A 19924-nucleotide genomic window follows, 5' to 3' on the forward strand; every position below is an offset into this window, starting at 1 on the left:
GTGACACCTCGGCGGCAGATCAATGGACTGCTGGGGTTTCTGGGAGAGACGCGCGAAGAGGGACTGTCACGCACAGAGCTGAGAACAGCGGATCCTACAGAAGTAATTAGACTGACAGGAGGTGACATCTTCCAGACAATAAAATGGGAGAAGGAGTCCAGACAGGTAATCCGCAGACCACGTGGACGCTTTCCCTGCAGACAAGGGGACATATGGGACCTGTGTTGTTACATTTGTTCGTGGGGAAAACTTGAAATATGTATAAACTGATGATGATAGGTGACAGGTGCTTCAGAAACTCTAATGAAATAGATGCAGGGGAACAGATTCTGCTTCCTCACTGGAAGGAATATAAATGAAAGAGAATGCCACATGGAAGTCTCGTAGGCAGTATGTTCGCAACTAGGCAAGCTCTCTCCTGTACGATGGTAAAAACTGATCTGCCCCGCTTAATTAAAATTTTTTCCTTTTAAAAAATTATTTCTTATTAGTAAAAAGAAGTAACCGGATTATTGACCTTTTCCAGTTATATGAAACTTTAGACTTTATAGTTAAGCATATTAATGCTTTATATTTTAAGTAAATTTCAGCTTTTTTTTTTAAATAGAGAACCATTACAGATTGGCAGCTTCCAGCCCACTCAATTCCTTTCCACGTCTCAGTTCTCAGGAATGTATATTTTCATTTCTTTCTTTTTCTGTGCCTACCCATTACACAGCAGAAATGTCAAATCCCTTTGTGAAAACCCCACAATTACGAGCATGAACCTTGGTGAAAATCCAAACCCTCGTCCTTTCTTGCCTCCCTGGCTTTGCCCTTCTTCCAGGGGTGGATGTGTCGAGAACATGTTCAGTGTACGCATGTGGTGTTCATACAGAAGCCAAGGGAAGAAAAAGACTTCGACTTAGAGAAGGCCATGTCCTTTCCTCTGATCCTAAATCATTTTTTTTGGGGGGGGGGTCTGTCTTTTGTAGATTTATGAAGATAAGCATCTTGCTTCAGAAGCTGAACAATCTTTCGAAAGCAGGAAATCCACAGAGGAGTAGGAAGTGCAAGTGAAATGGACACTGCCGAGCAATGCGGTTTCTGAGAACAGTTCATAACCACACTCCCATGCTGGCGGGCAGGCGCTCAGGACGCTGCTGCTGCCAGACTCCGGCGTAGCTGGGAAGGGTCTGCCCAGGGCCTCTTCCATTTAGAATGTTTGGCACAGGTACCAAGACAGCGCTTGGGATGCCCTCACCCAGGATCAGAGTGCCTGGGGTTCGGGTCCCAGCTCCACTCCCAATTCCAGCTTCCTGCTGGTCTGTACCGTGGGAGCCAGTGGTGATGGCTCAAGAGGCTGAGTCTCTGGGAAGCCTAGACTGAGCTCCTGGCTCCAGACTGGCCTGGCTCAGCCCTGGCCATTGTGGACATTTGGGAAGTGAACCAGTGGACGGGAGCTCTCTCTCTCTGTCTCTCTTAGATAAATAAATCAATAAGATGCATTCAGAAAATAATGATTGAAACCCCAGTGCTATATCCGATACTGTCTTGTGCATTCAGGTTTTAGAAGAGCAGGCAATACAAATTCAAACCAGAAAACTCTGAACCGACCTATAACAGTCCATAGTTTCGTGGCAATTTCCCGCATGGCTCACTCAGATTGGGGGGAACGAAGATGCTAAGAAATCCCTCCATAGGTTTTAACAATCAAAACACTAAGTACTGCCCTGCTCTCCTGATATCACAGTCCTTCTCTGTTCTTGTTCTAGAAACGGAAAGACATGGAAATGCAGTGGATTTAGTACACTCAGAAGGTAGACTTTAATTAGGCAAGCAAATCATATGCAATACAGTGCTTGAGAGAATGAAACTGCACCAAAAGTATTCATTTGTGGTGCAAATTTTATAAAAAGTAGAAAATGCAAATCCTTGATGCTCATTCTAATCAGATATTGACTTCTGGGTGGCAAGAGCTGGAGGTTTTCACTCCCTGTTTTTATGCTTTTCCTTAAAAGAGAATCTTCAAAATTTGTTTATTTGAAAGGCAGAGTGACAGAGAGAGAGGGAGAGACAAAGAGAGAGATCATCCATATGCCGGCTCACTCCCCAAATGGCTGCAATAGCCAGGGCTGGCCAGGCTGAAACCAGCAGCCAGGAACTTCATCCCTGTGACCCACGTGGGTGGCAAGAACCCAAGTCCTTGGGCCACCATCTGCTGCCTTCCCAGGCACATCAGCAGGAAGCTGGATCAGAACTGTAGAGTAGCCTGAACTGGAACCAGCACCCCAATAAGGGAGCTGGGAGCTGCAACTGGGGACTTACTCTGCTAGGGTCACAATGCCAGCCTCTTGAAGGAGACTCTCAATACTGGACTGAAAATTTTATTCACCAAATATTTCTTATGTTCAAATAATGGAAATAAAAGGCAATAAAGTTCTAAGGGACCTCTAGTGTACTAACATGAGGATGCATCCACCAACTTGGTCCCAAAAATACATCATGTAGACATTCAGATGGCAGTGGTTCCTAGAGTCATTGCACTTCAGTCCGGATGAGACCAGCACGCCCTGTGGCCCTTCCACGCCCTCCAGGAGGAGGTAGGGAGGAACAGTGCAGCAGCAGAGCACCCTCCAAGCGCTCCTGGTCCTCTTCACAGAGACTCTCGCTTCTCTGACCGCCTGCTTCCTCCCTCACTCATGCACTCACTTTATTCTGTCTGCATTCTCTCCAAACCTCTATCACACAGTACCACTCCTGTATGAGTTCGTCTTCTCTCTAGGTTGAGAGATCCTTACTCAGCAAAGCACCTTCCTGTATTCCCTTTGGAGTTTCGATACTGAATATGGCACAATGTCCTGCAGGAGCTCAAGAAAAGCTGGCGGATGAACAGGAAATCATTTCCACCTCACCGTGAAGCTGGGCAGAGGTTTTCCCACTTGACCCAGCTGCCTGCGTGGTGGGAGGCCCAGATGGTAGGGGGACCCCCGAGCCCTTGATGCTCATAAGTTAATCACTACAATGTGTCAGGTGTTGTCTGAGGTCTCCTGCATGCAAAGGTGCTTCCTGCCACACAGGTATGAGACCATTTGCTCCTGCGTTCTTCCTCCCACTGCCATGACCTCCAAGAGCCAGGGATGGCTTCCCAGGCATCTTGTGTCACCAGAGCTTAGCCCAGGGCCTGGCAGGTGCTAGGAGCTGAGTAACCGTTTGAAGCATGACAACAGATGGGAGTGGACGGATGAACAGAGCAGAGAAGAACCTTCAAATGTTCCAGGGGGAGAGTCAAAGTGCAGTAGTTTTGCAATGGCAAAAAAATTTTTTTAACCATTTCATACTATTATTTCAAGGTATACTAAAACTCAGTGTTTTACTCTATCATAAATTTACTATTTGTTGAAATGTACAGTTTTTAAGTTAGAAATCATTGTAGTGTAAGGCATTATCTGTACCACATCTGAAATGGATAGAAATCAGGTTTTTTTTAAAAAAATTATTGAATGCTGAGGGCCAGTGTTGTAGCATAGCAGGTAAAGCTGTCACCCACAATGCCTGCATCCCGTATGGGCACTGGTTCGTGTGCTGACTGTCCATTTCTGATCCAGTTCTCTATTAATGGCTGTGAAAAGCAGCGAAGAAGGGCCCCAGTGTTTGGGCCTCTGCACCCATGTAGGAGACTAACAGAAAGCTCTTGGCTTCGGCCTGGCCCAGTGCTGGCCATTGAGGCCATGTGTGGATTGAACCAGCAGATGGAAGATGGATCGATCTCTCTCTCTCTCTTGCGCTCTTTCTCTCTCTGTAACTCTTTCAAAATAAATAATCTTTTAAAAATTATCGAAGATTAAAAATTGGGATTAACCCACCACTTGCAATGTTGGCATTTCCTATCAGAGCTCCAGTTGAGTCCTGACTGCTTTGCTCCCAATCCACCTCCCAGCTAACGTGCCTGGGCAGGGACCAGCTGATGGACCCTGCCACCCATGTTGGGGACCTGGATGGAGTTCCTGGCTCCTAGCTTCAACAGGCCCAGCTGTAACCATTGTGGCCATTTGCAGAGTGAACCTTTGGATGAAAGATTCTCTCTCTCTTTCTGTCTCTCTCTCTCTCTCACTCTGCATTTCAAATAAATAAATCCCATTTTAAAAATGGGGGTATTTGAGGCTAGTGTTGTGAAGGAACAGGTTAAGCCATGGCCTACAATGCCGGCATCCTATATGGGCACCAGTTCTAGTACTGGCTGCTCTACTTCCACTAAATTCCCTACTGGGAAAGCAGTGGAAGATGGTCCAAGTCCTTGGGTCCCCATGCAAGTGCGAAACATGGATGAAGCTCCTGGCTCCTGGCTTTGACCTGACCCATCCCTGGCTGTTGTGGAGATTTGGGGAGTGAACCAGTGGATGGAAGATCTCTCTATCTCTCCTCTTTCTCTGCCTTTCAAATAAATAAAATAAATCTTTAAAAATAGCAGTATTTGTTGAAATCTTTAAAGAAACAATATTATAAGCACATAGCTTCAGTGACCAAAGCAGCATTAGGAAAGAGGGTGAAGAATTCCAGATGGACAGAGACAAAGGGAGCAGCATTTTAGACAGAATGCAAAGGTTAGAAAATGGAAAAGCAAAAGTTGGTAGAGCACGGGGACACTTTGTGAATGTGAGTCAGATACTAAAAATCTAAAGCAGGCATGTGTTAAAATTCCTGGGCAAAGCTCCTCTCTTTTCCCCTTCTTGGCTGCTCGTCTACTGATCTACTATCCTCTGGGCTCTGCCACTGGCCTTTTTCTGGGTCAGCTTAGCCTTGGAGGATTCATGGAAAATCAGAATGGTCCCAGGCCAATCCCATATCCAGGCCTCCTCAGGATAGGTCAGTGGTTTGGGGACTTTAAGGATTTGTCCACCACACCCCTCCTGGACGCTGGGCCCTGGGCCTGGGGCAGGACTGAGTCAGGAAGTCTGGCACGTGCTAGCCACAGCACACTCTGACGCCCTGGACCCAGGAGAGCTCTGGAGTCAAGTGAGGAACAGGATCTATTTCATGTGTAAGAGGCATGACAGCACACGCAGTTAATCCTCGCCATCTCCACGGAGTAGGCACAGGCGCTGCAAACAAAGGCTGCAATCAAAGGCTCAAACTCTAGGTGGTCTGGATGATGGTGGTGGCTTCTTAAGGAAGAAAAAGACAAGTCCCAACTATAAATTAAACAAAGGTTGAGAAAGGGGAGAGGAGTAAATTAACAAGGATCAGGAAGCAGTTTGTTTTTTTTTTTTTTTTTCAAGTATAAAATGTGAAAGCAACTTCACATAGTAACCTTTTAAGCCTATGGCATTTTGCTTGCAAATGGGTTACTGGGACAGAAAAGCTGAATTTTGAGGCATGGATGCTTTAACAAGAATGCATCGGAGCATCTTTTATAAACCATTAATGACTTATTTTCACAAAAGAAGATGCGTGTGGGCACTCAGGGTAAGGTCACATCATTATTTTTGTTTCCATGCAAGCTCTCGTCAAGTCCCAAATGCCTTTTGGTTCACGCTGAGTCGCTGCATGATTAGTGCTTTGAGATGAGTGAAGCCCCCACCTCTACTCTCTGATTGAGCGGTCTGCCTGGGCTACTTCTCCACGCTACCACAGTTGCTCCTTTGATTTCCCACCATCTCCTCTGCCACATCATTTCTTCTCCCATTTATCTTGTTCTTTAAAGATTTATTTATTTGAAAGGCAAAGTTGGAGAGGGAGATATCTTCCATCTACTGGGTCATTCCCCAAATAATGGCAAAGGCTGTGGCTGACCGAAGCCAGGAGCCTGTAACTCCATCTGGGTCTCCCACATAGGTGACAGGGGCCCAAGCTCCTGGGCCATCTTCCCCTGCTCTCCCAGGGACATTGGCAGGGCGCTAGATGGGAAGTGGAGCAGCTAGGATTTGAACCAGTGCTCCTATGGGATGCTGGCACTGCCAGTGACAGCTTAACCCACTGTATACCACAACACAGGCCTCTTCTCCCACTTACTGTTTTGCTTTCCAGCCTAACCCTGCTCCCGGTCCCCTCTCACTTCTCTCTTCCTGGCCAAGATCGCAACTTGGTTGTTTAACCCGGAAACTCAGACATCATTCCTGATTCCAACACTTACTGACTCAACTCCCCTCCCTCTTGCTGAGCGGTCGGTCATCTGTGATCTGTTTTTTGACCTTCCCCTCCCAGTCAACCTTCCTTGATACTTCTGGTGGGGTCTAATTAGAGCGTACATCTGTTGTACTGCTGTTCTTACAAATCTCCTGGGCTCGCAGCAGCTACACCCATTCCCGTGCACAGGAAGTCCTCCACCTGCCTCTCTAGCCACAGTATTCTCGTCTCTTCTCCAGCACGCCGAGTCGTGCCCAGTGGGACCTTTGCAGCATTTCCCAAGTCGGGCAGGTCCTCCAAGAACACGGCTTTGATACCTGTCATTCATACCTGCCTGGAATAGCTTTAGGTGCTCCTCTCTGCCACACAGACGGTAGCCAGGCTAAGACACCTATGGGCTAAACCCATCGTGGAACACTGCATTGCAGTTCATCCTCCAACACGTCTGCTTCATCACCAGTTAGTGAGAAACGGGTCCTGGCCCCTATCCGAGGGGGCTTGTTTAATGTGTGTGTGTTCACTATGGGCTTTCAGACACCGCTCGCTGGATAAACGAACAGACTTGACACTTGTACTTTCTAATGATGACAGGCCAACTGAAATGAGTTGGGTGGTCTCCTAAGGTGACTGTTATTTGTGTTAATAAGATTATACCCACACCATGCAGGAAAAGGCTTTCTGCTAGGTTACAGCAGTCTTGGGGATGACTGTGGGACTGCTGCCCAGGACTCCCCACGGGAGCTGAGGACCAGTGGAGGCAACACACAGGACTGCAGCCAGGGTGCGGAGGGTTGGGCCTCTTCATGCTCAGGCCTCCGTTGCAGCTCTGAGCCTTCTCTGGCTGCAGGTGCTCTGAGTCACCCCCACGAGGACGCAAACATTTGAGGATTCTAAGGTATTACAAGAGATGCTTTTGTGTATTCTCTTTCGCTTTTCTAGAGATCCCCCCAGGAACAAGAACAATACTTTGAAGAATCCCTGTCGGGTGAGGGTCTTTATCACCAACTTCTTGGAAAAACAGAGTACACAAAGATACATAGAGCGATACGAAATGAAGATTTGAGCTCGGCAGCTGACTAACATGTCATGGCAATTGATCACACCTGCACCTGGGACGCGATACCCATTTTCTCATCTCTGAGACGGCCAGGGACTCCCAAGATGAAGGCTAAATGGTGTTTTCCCCAAACACTCCCCACCCTAGCCCTCTGCTAGGCTGAAGGGAGGCCAAGAGCTCTAATGGGCTTGACCCCGGCCCATTTATCTCCCAGGGTGGCCCTTGGCTCAATGGGGAAACCCTTCTTGCTGTTCATTTTCAACGTGGCAATTTTCATGCCTGAAGGCACGGGAGCACCATGCACCAGCAACAGATTTCAAGCCAAAGCAGCACCAACAAAATTCTACCCAGTTCTGTGTTTCTCAAGTTCTCAAACGGCAGTTAGAGAAGATCTCAAGAAGCAAATCTGGATTGTGAAGAAAGATTTCACTTATGGCATCCTCAGTTTCTTCCCCTGTAATACCTGATATGCCAATCTTTCTTAATAATTCATTTCTGGGGTCAGTGCTGTGGCATAGCAGGTAAAGCTGCCACCTGCAGTGCCAGCATCCCATATGGGCGCCAGTTCAAGTCCCGGCTGCTCCACTTCTGATCCAGCTCTCTGCTATGGCCTGGGAAAGCAGTGGAAGATGGCCCAAGCCCTTGGGCCTCTGCACCCGCGTGGGAGACCCAGAAGAAGCTCCTGGCTCCTGGCTTCAGATCAGCGCAGCTCTGGCCATTGCGGCCAATTGGGGAGTGAACCAGCAGATGGAAGACCTCTCTCTCTCTGTCTCTCCCTCTCCCTCTCTCTGTGTAACTCTGACTTTCAAATAAATAAATAAATCTTAAAAAATTCATTTCTGTCTCTTCCTAATAAAGTCATCTGTGGTCCACAAAGTGGCAAAAAGCCATTGCCTACTGGAACTTCATTTTGCTTTTGGTTATTCAACTGTCCTTGGACAGCAACCATGCAAAAGGGCCTCTTACGTTCCACCTCCCAGCCAGCACGGCCTTCAAAGGTTCACCTAGATGCCACAGAGGGCTTTGCCTGGGCTGAGATAAGCTGTGTGAGGTCGTTCTCTGTTGCTGTGACAAAACACTAGAAGCGGGTACTTGTGAAGAAAAGAGGTTTATTCAGCTCAGTCTTCTCGAGGCTGAAGGTGCAAGACGGGGCAACCTCTTCTGTCTGGTCTACGTGGAGGACCCCTTGCTGGGTCACGACGAGGAGAAGAACATGAAAGGGGCCTGGCTGCGTGCAGTGGCCTTGCTTCACAGCAACACACTCTCACTGGAAACTGCTGGGCTTCTGCAGAAACCACCTAAACCCCTTCCCACGGCACTGCCCCCAGTGACCTGGTTATCATGCACCAACCCCCACCCCTTAACGTTCCAGCAGCTCAACACCAACACCCTGGGCACCAGCACACGGACCCTCGGGGACACGGAAACCATACCCAAACCACAGCCGCCGCCATTGCAGAGACTGCTTTTGACATGTTTGCACAGACGGCTGTGTTGCTTGAGCACGTAGAGAGACACGAGGGATCAGGAGTGCACAGCTCTGGTGGGGTTGTGTGGGGACAACTTAGAGCCACTGTGGCTGCCCCGTGGAGGGAAGGGTACCTCTGTGTTAGAAATAAAGTCCGTGAGAGGAGACACTTTGTCTTTTTCATCCCTGCACCCACAGCAACTTGGACGTGCCCAGTGCATGGATGACAATAAATATTATTGCTGTTAATTAAAAAAAAAATGGAATCCGAGCCTAAAGTGACAGAGGTTCTTATGCAACATGGAACCACGAAAGAGGGGCTAACATTGTGGCACAGTGGCTTAAGAGGCTCCCTGTGACTCTAGCATCCCTTATGAGTGCCGGTTCGAGTCCCAGCTGCTCCACTTCTCATCCGGGTCCCTGATAATGCACTGAGATAGTAGCAGAAGACGGCCCAAGTGCTTTGGCCCCTGCCACGCACAAGGGAGACCCAGGTGGAGTTCCTGGTTTCAGCCTGACCCACACTGAGTTCCAGCCTCTTGGCTTCAGCCTGACCCAGCGCTGGCTGTTGTGGCCATTTGAGGAGTGAACCAGTGGATGGAAGCGCTCTCTCTCTCTCTCTCTAACTGCCTTTCAGATAAATAACACACATAAGAGCGGTTATTAAGTCTGTACCTAGGGTGCTCGCTGCTTTTACCCCAAACAACAACCACCCTCAACCCCACCACGCCTAATCCTCATACATGAATTTCAGAGCACAAAAGGAATGAATCTCGTGGACGAGAGAGTTACAGGCTCCCCCGGAGCTGTGCAGTGCACATTTATTGCATTTATTGTTTCTATCTGTATTCTCGTTCTGAGCTCATTTTCTAGATCATAAGACTCTTGCAGACAGGAAGCCTTTTGAGGACTTTCTATCCTGGCAACAGGCACTGTGACTGTTAGCAGAAGGTTGCAGCAGATTGCCTGGTGCTTCGGGCCAGGTGTCCCGCAGCAGAATCCTGCTAGGGAGAGCCCGGCGCCATGCACTGAAGGGGCTCAGACAGACTAAGCAGCCGCTCTTGGCTGGGACTGCAAACCTTCCCTCCTTGACTGCTGAGCCACCTCTCTCCTCTCAGCATAAGTAATGTTCCTTAGGTCTGTCAACGCCTGGCAGCCTCGGTCCAGAGCCCTACTGTTATTACTTGTCTCTTCCGATGTAAAACCTCTCCTGAGAATCGGTTAATGTAGTATTCATGCTTTCACTTTACTGGCTGATGCATGGGCAAACGTTCTGTGTAACTGAGAGTATCCAAGACTGGTGGGTGTCTGGTTGCTGGCCAGGGGGTGGGCCAGTTAAGCCAGTAGGCCAAATGTCGCAGAGGGCCTCGCCAGATCTGCTCCTGTGCACAGGAAATAAGGATGGACCTTGGTAAACAGGAGGCCAGAAAGGCCAGGAGGCAGGCAGAGATCTGGGGAAAAGGCTCCTCGAAGTTCAAAGGGCGGGCTTGGAGGTAGAAGCTGTTAGGTTTATAGGATGTTGTTAACCAGTCAGGAAACAAACCCACGTCTACCCTGCTTGCATTAGGCAGCAGCAAGTCCCAGGCTGGATCTCCAAAGTGCACAGCAGTAAACTTGCAATGCACCTGTGTTTCCTCTCTGCAAGTAATTTTATACTTTCACCTCTCGCCTGCCTCTGCTGTCACATAATCAGATACCTGAGGGAAAGACAGGGTGGAATCCACGAGCCCTCTAAAGCTATTATCCACCACCACAAAACTATTGTTTTGAAAATACTATTGATTTGAAATACTATCAATACTATTGATTTGAAAATAAGTGAAGGATCTTACATTCTGACGGAATAAAGTTTGGTAGCACTGCATTTTGTTAAAATGATCAATTAAGGAGACAGAGAGAGAGGAAGGGAGGGAGGGAGGAGAGAAACATTGAGAGAGGAGAGAGAGAGAGAGAGAGAAAGAAAGAGAGAATAGGAATATGAGTCTGCCACCCATTGGATCACTCTACAAACACCCACAACAGCCAGGGTCTAGCTCAGGCTGAAGCCAAAGGGATTCAGGAACTCAATCCAGGTCTCCCAGGTTGGCATCTGGGACCTAAGTACCTGAGCCATCACCATTGCCTCCCAAGGTCTGAATTCGCAGGAAATTGGTGATGGTGTTAGGATACAAACCCAGGTACTCCAGTGTGAGATGTGAGCATCTTAACCAGTGTCTTAACTGCCAGGAAAACCACCTGTCCCATAACTGGTTTCCTTTTTCTTTTCTAAGATTTATTTATTTAAAAGAGAGAGAGAGGGAGAGAGCAAGCTGGAGAGAGAGAGAGAGAGAGATTGGTTGATTGTCCACCTGCTGTTTTACTTCCCAAATGGCCACATCAGTCAGGGCTGGGCCAGACTCAAATGAGGAGCCAAGAATTCCATCTGTGTTTCCAAGAGGGTGGCAGGGGTCCGAGTATTTGGGCCGTCTCCTGCCACCTTCCCAAGTCCATCAGCAGGGAGTTGGATTGGAAGTAGGGCAGCTGGGATTGAACTCTGCTCCGATATGAGATGACGCTGTTGCAGGCAGTGGCTTAACCTGTTGTGACACAATGCTGGCCCCTGCCTGTATTTTTTCAGTGATGAGGGAGCTACAGGTAATTAAAAGGTGCTTAGAAATAAGTGTGCTTCAAAGTCTTCAGCCAGTGGCTCAGTCCTGGCCTCCTTTCAAGGCCTGTGCTATGTACACTAAACACACAGACATCGTCGCGGCTGCCTGCCACAGTCCCCACGTGGCACAGCCACCCCTGTGTGCATGCCTCTGTCCCCACCCTTGATCCAGCTCTGGTAGGCAGCACTGTGCCTTCTACCCTGGGTATCTCTGGAACCTGGGGGGGCACAGGGCCCTTCTACCTGCACAGACTGATGTGAATTCAGAGTTCATTAATCAAAGGATCTCTGTTTGCTTTCTTAACAATGTAATTATTTCCAGCTGGTGGCAGAAAAATCGCCAAACAGAGGATTCCTAGGATTGACATCAACAGTGCCAGTAGCCTTTTGGAGTCAGGACCCTCTGCTGAACGTCCCCAGGGGGCCTGCCCTCTGGTTTCCTGGCTCATTTGTTACTGGAGGTTGCTGTCTCCTGGCCTCACACTGTCATTTCTGTCACGTTATGGTAATAAGGAAACGAACCTGTCCCATTCTGAGTTAGAAATAGACAGGACGCAAGTCACGGTCAGAAAGACTCAGAAATGGCCTAAAGTACCTTCCGTTAAAGCAAAGTGGAGTTTTTCTTAATTTGGAGATTAAATTCTTAGAATATAATTCGTAGGAAATGTTTTGGAAAACCTACTATTATTCATATTACATGCTGATCCAGGCCTATATAGACCAAGTTACCCTATTACTTTATAGATAGGTTTAAATTTCTGAAGTATGCTTCCCAAATGAGTGAACTAAAAGCTAAAATCTAAGTCATTTCAATGTACTTCCCTTAGACTGTGAATGTAATCATACAACCATATGAACCCCAGAATCTTCGACCAATTCGTCATGCATAAAATCCCATTTCCCACGACTTCACTGGCTACACAGCCAGCATTATTCTTAGCTTCTATGTTCAGTCACTTCAGGATGCTCTGAAAGCCAGAGAGAGAACCTTGAGAAACGGCAAACAGGGACAGAGAAACATGAAGAAATGTGGTAACATGAATGAGAGAGTTTAAATAAATCAGAGCGAGGGAGGAGGAGAAAAAAGATATTGGGACGGACAGCGGAGGAAGGCGGGGAGGGAGAAAGGGCAGGAATGAGAAGGGGAGAATTTCGGGGTGTTGTGCAAGACAGGGAGGGCCAAAAATAATCAAGTGAGCGCATGAAGTGATCCCTTGGCATGGAAGCTGGCCGCTCACGGCGTCTGGCTCAGCACTTTACGACCTAACATAAAGCTTTATCACAGGCCATCAGCAGTTTTGTTCACCCTGATATCCACCCGGGCAGTGGCTCCGCACCTGTTGTCTTGCTCGGTGAAGGCCACGTGGATGCTGACAGCCCACAGCCCGCCCTGTCCTCTGGCCCCAGATGGCCTTTTCTGGACAGTTTTTCTGGGCTTGGGCTCCTGGCCCCTGTGGTGTTCAGCTGCCTGCTTTTTCAGTCATGATGGCTTCGGTAATTTCGGGCATTATCAGGGGAAATGTACCGTACCCTGATTTTTTTAAGTCTGGTATTTCAATTTTCACCACTAAGAAAATCTCAGTGATTTTGTTAGTTCAATGGTGAGCATAAGGACCTTGAATTTGCACCATCATTTCTTCCATGTTCTTCATTAGGTAATTATAAAAACAGCATTTCCTCCTCTAAGGCATAGAGAGGAAATTAAACCAGTCTTCTCTCACTATCAAAATATTAATTTTCGTAATATTTTAATGGACTCTGTTCCTGGGCACTGACACCCACCGTCTATTGAGCTTCTGCATGCGCCAGGGCCTGAGCAGGCAGCTGGGCGGGGATCTGTTTTTAACCCTGGGAACCGCTCTTCCACCAGCACCGCCATCCTGCAGAGGAGGAAGAGGCGCCACGGTGTGGTTTGGGAACTTGCTGAAGTCCACAGAGTGAGTCAGCGGTGGAACCAAGCTTATAACCCACGTGTGAGCGCCAGACTTTACTCCCTCAGCTGCTTCGCGGACTGCTTTGCCTCTGTCAGCTAGTCTAACCATAAATGGCCGCCGAAACCATGTCTGCGTAGCCTTTGCACACATCGGAGGGGGCCGCAAAAACGTTCGTGGGAAGATGGAACCCAAAGTTGTTTACTCCTGTGCAAAAAATTCTGCAACCCATGTACCATCTTTCAGAATGCAGGTTTTCCACGAATTAATTGAAGATCATTTGTATGGATGGATTTCAAGAAAAATGTCCTGCACCAAAATAAACTTATCTTTTAATTCCATTTTCCACAAGTGCTTTGGAGTGGCCTCACATGCATAGCTAGAATTGTTGAAATATCTGGAAGACCTGACTTTTTTTTTTTCTATAAAGACATGTACAAATTTGTAAGAGAATTTATCATCTTACCTACCATGTTTTTCCTTTGTAGTCTCCACTGGCTAGAAGGGAAAGCCCTTTTGACAATATTTCGGTAGCACGTTCCCCGCTAAAATGCAGTATAAACCAAAGGGGGAAATGTTGCTACATTTTCAGTTCCTACACTCCCAAGACTAAAAACATCCAAAGAAGTCCCTTTTAATAGCATTCAGGCTACGCCTCCCTGAGCAAAACGAAGGGCAGGTTATCACCATTATTAAACGATTTCTAGTAGAAACCGTGCCTCTCCATCACTAAGGAAAAAATCGGCTTCATTTTGGGCTCCTGTAGTCTTTGTGATCCACGAGGTTACTGCGCAGCGACCCGTTTCAATCTCTAGGAGCAGATAAGGGATGCAGACGCTGGCACCTACAGAGCTATGTTTTAGCTGGGGTTGAGGAGATAGACAGGGCCAACAAGAAAAATGTGTGCTTTTATGGAGAAACGATTGTTTCTCTCTGGGCAAAGCTCTGGGATCCTGCTCTCTTGTGCACTGCAAATATTCTTTTTTTAAATCATGGGGGATGTAAATGCTTCCCTCTGTTTTCCTAAAAGATGCAGATCAAACTGTGCTATTTTATGGACTGGAGCATGGGAGAAGTACAAGAAAAACGACTGCAAAACTTCCTAAGTTTTCCCAAAAGTCCTGAGGAAGGCATAGCGAGAGGCAATCTTCTTAAGTGGAAACTTCCCCCAGGCTCAAGGAAGACGGGAACACTACAGGGCAGCGTCACGAACCACAGACACTTGGGATTTTCTTCTTGTCAGAAAATCTGCAGTATTGGTAAAAGGCTGGGGCCGGGCTGCGGGGACCTGACTCAGCAGAGAGAATGCCACCCACGGCCACCGAGCGGCCGTGCACAGCAGCACGGCGTCTGTTTTCTCTGGAGGCCTCCCACAGGCAGGCCCGCACCCGCGTCTCTCAGACAGGAAACTGGGTTTCTTGAAGATCGGGATGTAAAAAGTTGTATAACATTGAGAAGGCAGTTTACAATTATGATGCTTGGCCGTTTCCACGGGCTTACGGTCAACTTTCTGTTGAATAAATAATCCTGACCACATATTAACCACCCAGTAGTTCTAAAGTGCCTCAAACAGCCATCACCCTTATTCTAAAGACTCCCGTTTCTTTTTAAAGATCACTGTTCAAAGATGAGGGGAAATGGTGCGATGAAAGGAGGAAGCAAGACCAGGTTCTGAGGCTGCTTCCACGAGGTAATGCACACTATTGACTGATGATCAAAGGAGCTCAGTCTATACTGAGATCAAGTGTGAGGTTCACAGAGCTTGGCTGGACGAGCTGCAGACACTTTTCTCCCTCTTATTTCATTACTTTATTGTGGAAGCCAAAGGAATACAGAGCAATCGATGAGCATCTTGTTGACCTGACACAGGAACCTGCACACAGAGGAATGGAAACTCTCTATGTGAACGCATCTGCTGGGACCTGCATCTCACGTTAACTGCAGGCCTACGTGCAGGCAGTGAGGCATGCGTGTTAATACTGTAAGAAGCTAAGATTTGTGAAAGGAACTCCAGAATGATTTCTGGGTAGATGTATTTTTGCATAGCTATTTTTATTTTTCCCCGCCTCTAGAAGGAAATATTTCATTTTGGTAATCTGGACCCCGGGAAAGTTAGACCATTGCATGTGGGGTTGTTTGCAAACTGATGGTGGTATCCAATGGAAAATAAATTTCTTCCCCTAGTTAAAAAGTAACAATTTGCTATCCTATAATGTACTACAGGTTCTATACTACAAACAAAACCTCTCATCTTCGCAGGAATTCCATTTTGTGAAGTGCTGAAATGTTTCCCTCTTTCTTCTAAGACTGATCAGCAAGTGCCCTGATTTCAATGCCCAGACATCAGGTGCAGAGGGCAGAGCTATCCATCTGCTGCAACCCCCCCAAGTACAAATGAGGCTCGGTTCTTCTCGGCCAAGTCTTCACAGACATAGGTGTGGCTCAAGACAAACACTGGCAGCTTAGAAATGATATCCTTTCCCCAGTAGCAATGTACATTGTGGGTATGTGACTGGAATATGTAAAACACCTGTTCACCTGGAGCTGAGCCAAACGTGTAAAACCTTAGAGTGTGCTTGGCTCACTTCCAAGAGTAGGTATCACTCCTGCCATCAAACTACTGAGGGCGCCAGGGCAAAGATACTTCAAGTTTCACACCAGAAGCTCTGCTGGATCTATATATTTTATTGTTAACAATATCATCACACAAAACACTGCTGACTAGCTACAGTTTTAATGAAATTGATGATTTTTTTTTTCTTAGAAAAGGAACTGGCAGCATACAGGCACTCTTCGCTTAGCTTTGCTCATTCCTTGCATTGTCTTCAAAATCTCAGGCAACCCCTCACTCTCTCCCTCCTCCTTCTCTCCACCTCTTGCTCGCTCTCTTTGTCTAACTGTGCTCTCTGGGCGACAGGAGTTCCAGGGGGACACCAGGGAAAGAACCTCCTAACCCTCGACCCGAGTTCACAGAACTTGGGGGAGCCCTTCTATTCAACAGGGTTTCATCTATTTTTTTTCCAACTCTATTTTGACTTAGAATTACTCTGTGACTGCCAGAGTTTCCCTTTATCAACCTTTTTCCTAGTTTTAAAATACACACAGGGTGAGGCTGTCATCTCAGAAGAATTTCATAACTATTATATAAGAAGTAGTTGTCTATATGTAATCATCTATAAAACGTGATATTTTGTTTGACTGTGAGCCCAAAATATACTAATGATTTCAGCACCCAAAGTGTATTATGTATGTGTACGTATGTGCATTAGAGTAAAAGTTAAAAAATTTGCCTAAATTTATACACACAGGAAGGAATAGCAAGGAAGGACATACAAGTGTATCAGAATCATGTGCCCAACATGTGCTAATGGCTTTACTGGAGTCTTCAAAAATTTCATGGAAAATGTGTATTATGGGGGCAGCTGGTTAAGCTGATGCCTGCATCCCACAGGAGCATCAGTTCAAGTCCTTCTACTCTACTTCCAATTTAGCTCCCAGGTAATGTGCCTGGGAAAGCCGGGGAAGATGGCGTAAGTCCTTGGGCCCTGGACGGAGTTCCATGCTCCTGGCTCTGGTCTGGCCCAGCCCTGGTCGTTATGGCCATTTGAGGGAGAGAACCAGTAGATGGAAGGTTCATCTTTCTCTGTCTCTCTCTGTTGCTCTTTCAAATAAATCTTTAAAAAATGTGCATTATGAACAAAGTATACATTGATTTCAAAATTTTTTGCTCCAAAGTGAATTTATCTTTTATTTGATTTTCTATGAACTTCCTGAAAACCTTTTGTGTATGCACATTACGTAGGTTAATTCTTACAGAATGACAAAACATGACACCTATTACCCACATTTTACTGAACAGAAAGCTGAATTTCAGCGGCCGATCATACACACGTGCAAGATCAGAGTTTATAAAGTGGTCGAAACCAGACTTGTCTGACTGTAAAATCTGTGTCTACCCTTTCCTGCATAACACACTGTCTTCCAATGAGAAAGCTGGACTCTCAGATGATGTGGAAAATGTCATGGTTTTTACAGTTGACAGTCGTGTATTAGATCCAGAACCCTGACCTGTTCAGGTGGTCATTAAAATTGCACAGACTTCATTAGGAAATTTTAAATTAACTGATTTTGGTTTCTCAATGTAGAAAAAAAGCTTACAACAATCTAAACTATGTCTCCCAGAGTCTCTACAATTCACTTCTTTAACATACTACATGTGATAGTCCTCAGAGAAATAGTGAAATTACGTTTGTATTTCAAAAACACCTTGTTTTATAAAACTAGATGTTTACAGGTTGACATAAATGGCTTAAACTATGTAACTACAGTGAAAGGTTTACACAAAACTTAAAATATTTTGATATTTCTACTTTTTCATAACTACAGTGCTTTACCCAAAGAGTTACCATGTCCCAGCAGACTCTTCTTGAGGAATTGGTCACCATCACACTATTCTTCATGGGAACTCAGAGCATCTTTTTCATATCTGTTCTATTCCTTCTAATTCTACCCCAAACACTCAGAGCACCTGATTGACCTGTTTCCGCCTCTTCACTGACCTTGTCCTCTCTGAACATTCTCTGAGATCAAGTGAATATCTTTTGCTTTGTGACTTTCTTCTTGTGACTCTTGGCATAGCCATGTTTTGAAAGCTTCGTCCACAGCCTCCTTTTCAATTCATGTCCATTTTCCTGCCAGAAAATGACCATTGACCTTGGCTGCCTTCCCTAAATTTAAATACTGTACTTCCTTGTGTTATTATTGATTACATACCATCATCATCACCATCATCATGGTGGTGACTGTCATCATCCCCACCTGTGTGTCAGACTCCGTCCCAAGCATTTTATAAATGTTCATTCATTTAATTCCTGTATCTGTGTACCAAGTACAATTATCAAGCCCATTTACCAAAGATGATGACATAGAAAAGCTAAGTAATTTGCCCAGGAACATGCACAGTAAGAACTCAGCCTGCAGAACCCACTGGGCTCGGCTGTTTCCCTGGCCAGGCCATCATTCTTGCTGTGTTATTCTGTCCTGCTGATTGTCATGTGTAGTTTCTGTCTCAACTGGACTGCAAGTGTTGTGAGGTCACGGGACAGGTCTTCAAAACTGCTGTCTCTCCTAGCATTGCTAGAGTTACGTACATCCTAGGAACCCAATCATTCATTACTGGTTGAATGAAAATACCTACAAATAAAAGTGCAAGTAAAATTGTAAGACACAGACACGGAGGGGTTGGGCGGGGTGGCACACGGGTTAGGCTGCCACTTGGGACGTGTATCAGAGCACGCAGCTACTCTGCTTTGGATCCTGAGGCGGCAGCTGGGAAACAGCAGAGGAGGGCCTAGGGTTGTGAGTTCCTGCACCTGTGTGGGACACAGGGCTGGGGCTCCTGGTTCCTAGTTTCAGTCTGGCCTAGGCCCCGCTGCTGGGACCATTTGGGGAGCAAACCAGTGGATGGAAGATCTCTCTCTGTCACTCTACCTTTCAAATATGTCAATAAACCAATCTCTAAAAAAATACATATTGAATGAAAGGCCACTTTTAGATTTGCAGGTAAAAATATAATTACAACTTTGCATGTTTTAATGAATTCACAGAATAAATCCAATTTCCACTAATGAAATGGTTATATTAATATCTTTTTTTTTTTTAAAGATTTATTATTTATTTGGAAGGCAGAGTTAGAGAGGCAGAAGCAGAGGGAGAGGGAGAGAGAGGTCTCCCATCCACTGGTTTACTCCCCAAATGACCACAACAGCCTGAGCTGTGCCGATCTGAGGCCAGGAGCCAGGAGCTTCTTCTGGGTCTCCCACGTGGGTGCAGGGGCCCAAGCACTTGGACCACCTTCTACTGCTTTCCCAGAGCATTAGCAGAGAGCTAGATCAGAAGTGGAGCAGCTGGGACGTGAACTGGCGCCCGTAATGGAACGCCAGCACTGTGGGTGGGGCTTTATCTGTTATACCACAGCACTGGCTCCTATATTAATATCTTAGCTATTTAATAGTTTTGACTGTCCTTATAAATAATCATTCGATGCATAAAATAAGCATACTTCCTCATTTCAACTAACTTGCTTAGATCACTTTGGCTTGTATTACAGATAAATAATATGGTAGACATTTCAAATCCCCACTGACTAGGAGGTAGTCAAATCAATATCAGCTACATAATACATAAAGGATGGATGCAAATTTTATAGCAAAGAAATTAATAATTAATTTATATCTGTTTACTGTAACAAAAATTTGTCGTCAGCTTTTTCTGAAGTTTAACAATGCTTAAGGCAAGACTGATAAATCACACGTAAAATATCATTGTTTAAGGTAAACATGGCATTAAAACAAACATGTTTTTAATGTTTATGAATTTTATACAATCTATAATATATGGTAACTCATGCACTGTTCTTTCTATTTGATAGTATAGCACAGCCACTATAGTTCATATCACTATTATATCAAGCAATTTCAGTATTTTTTTTTATTTCAGCAATTAAAAAGGGCCAAAATTTTCCAGATTACAAAGGTCTGGTTGAAGAGTCAGAAATGAATAATATCAAAGGTAATCATTTCCAAAACTGAATTTATCCTGCACAAATGACTCAACAATGAAAATGTTGTCTACAAAGTGTGCATATAAAAGGCTTTGTGCCTGTCACCCAGCTCTGAGTGGCTCCCTATCTAGGTTGAAAATGGTTATGCAGGGTT

At 46.0% G+C, this 19924-nt stretch overlaps 1 protein-coding gene and 1 long non-coding RNA gene across 13 annotated transcripts in view; one reads left to right on the plus strand and one right to left on the minus strand.

Moving 5' to 3' along the window:
• Positions 1-19924, plus strand: part of LOC103349544 (uncharacterized) — a 217670-nt gene that overhangs the window by 90335 nt on the left and 107411 nt on the right. The window contains exons 2-4 of one of the 3 annotated variants that reach the window (XR_016220464.1): positions 1-165; positions 975-1213; positions 7057-19924. The exon at positions 7057-19924 is cut by the window's right edge and continues 87910 nt beyond it. This is a non-coding gene — a long non-coding RNA (uncharacterized LOC103349544). The other 2 variants (XR_016220463.1, XR_011381915.2) reach the window with 2 other exon arrangements.
• MEF2C (myocyte enhancer factor 2C) overlaps positions 1-19924 on the minus strand; it is a 175824-nt gene that overhangs the window by 48461 nt on the left and 107439 nt on the right. The gene's annotated exons all lie outside the window — the stretch shown is intronic.

The sequence above is a fragment of the Oryctolagus cuniculus genome, chromosome 14 (genome assembly GCF_051225735.1).
Source record: "Oryctolagus cuniculus isolate XC-2025 breed Fujian yellow rabbit chromosome 14, ASM5122573v1, whole genome shotgun sequence".
Classification (NCBI taxonomy): Eukaryota; Metazoa; Chordata; class Mammalia; order Lagomorpha; family Leporidae; genus Oryctolagus; species Oryctolagus cuniculus.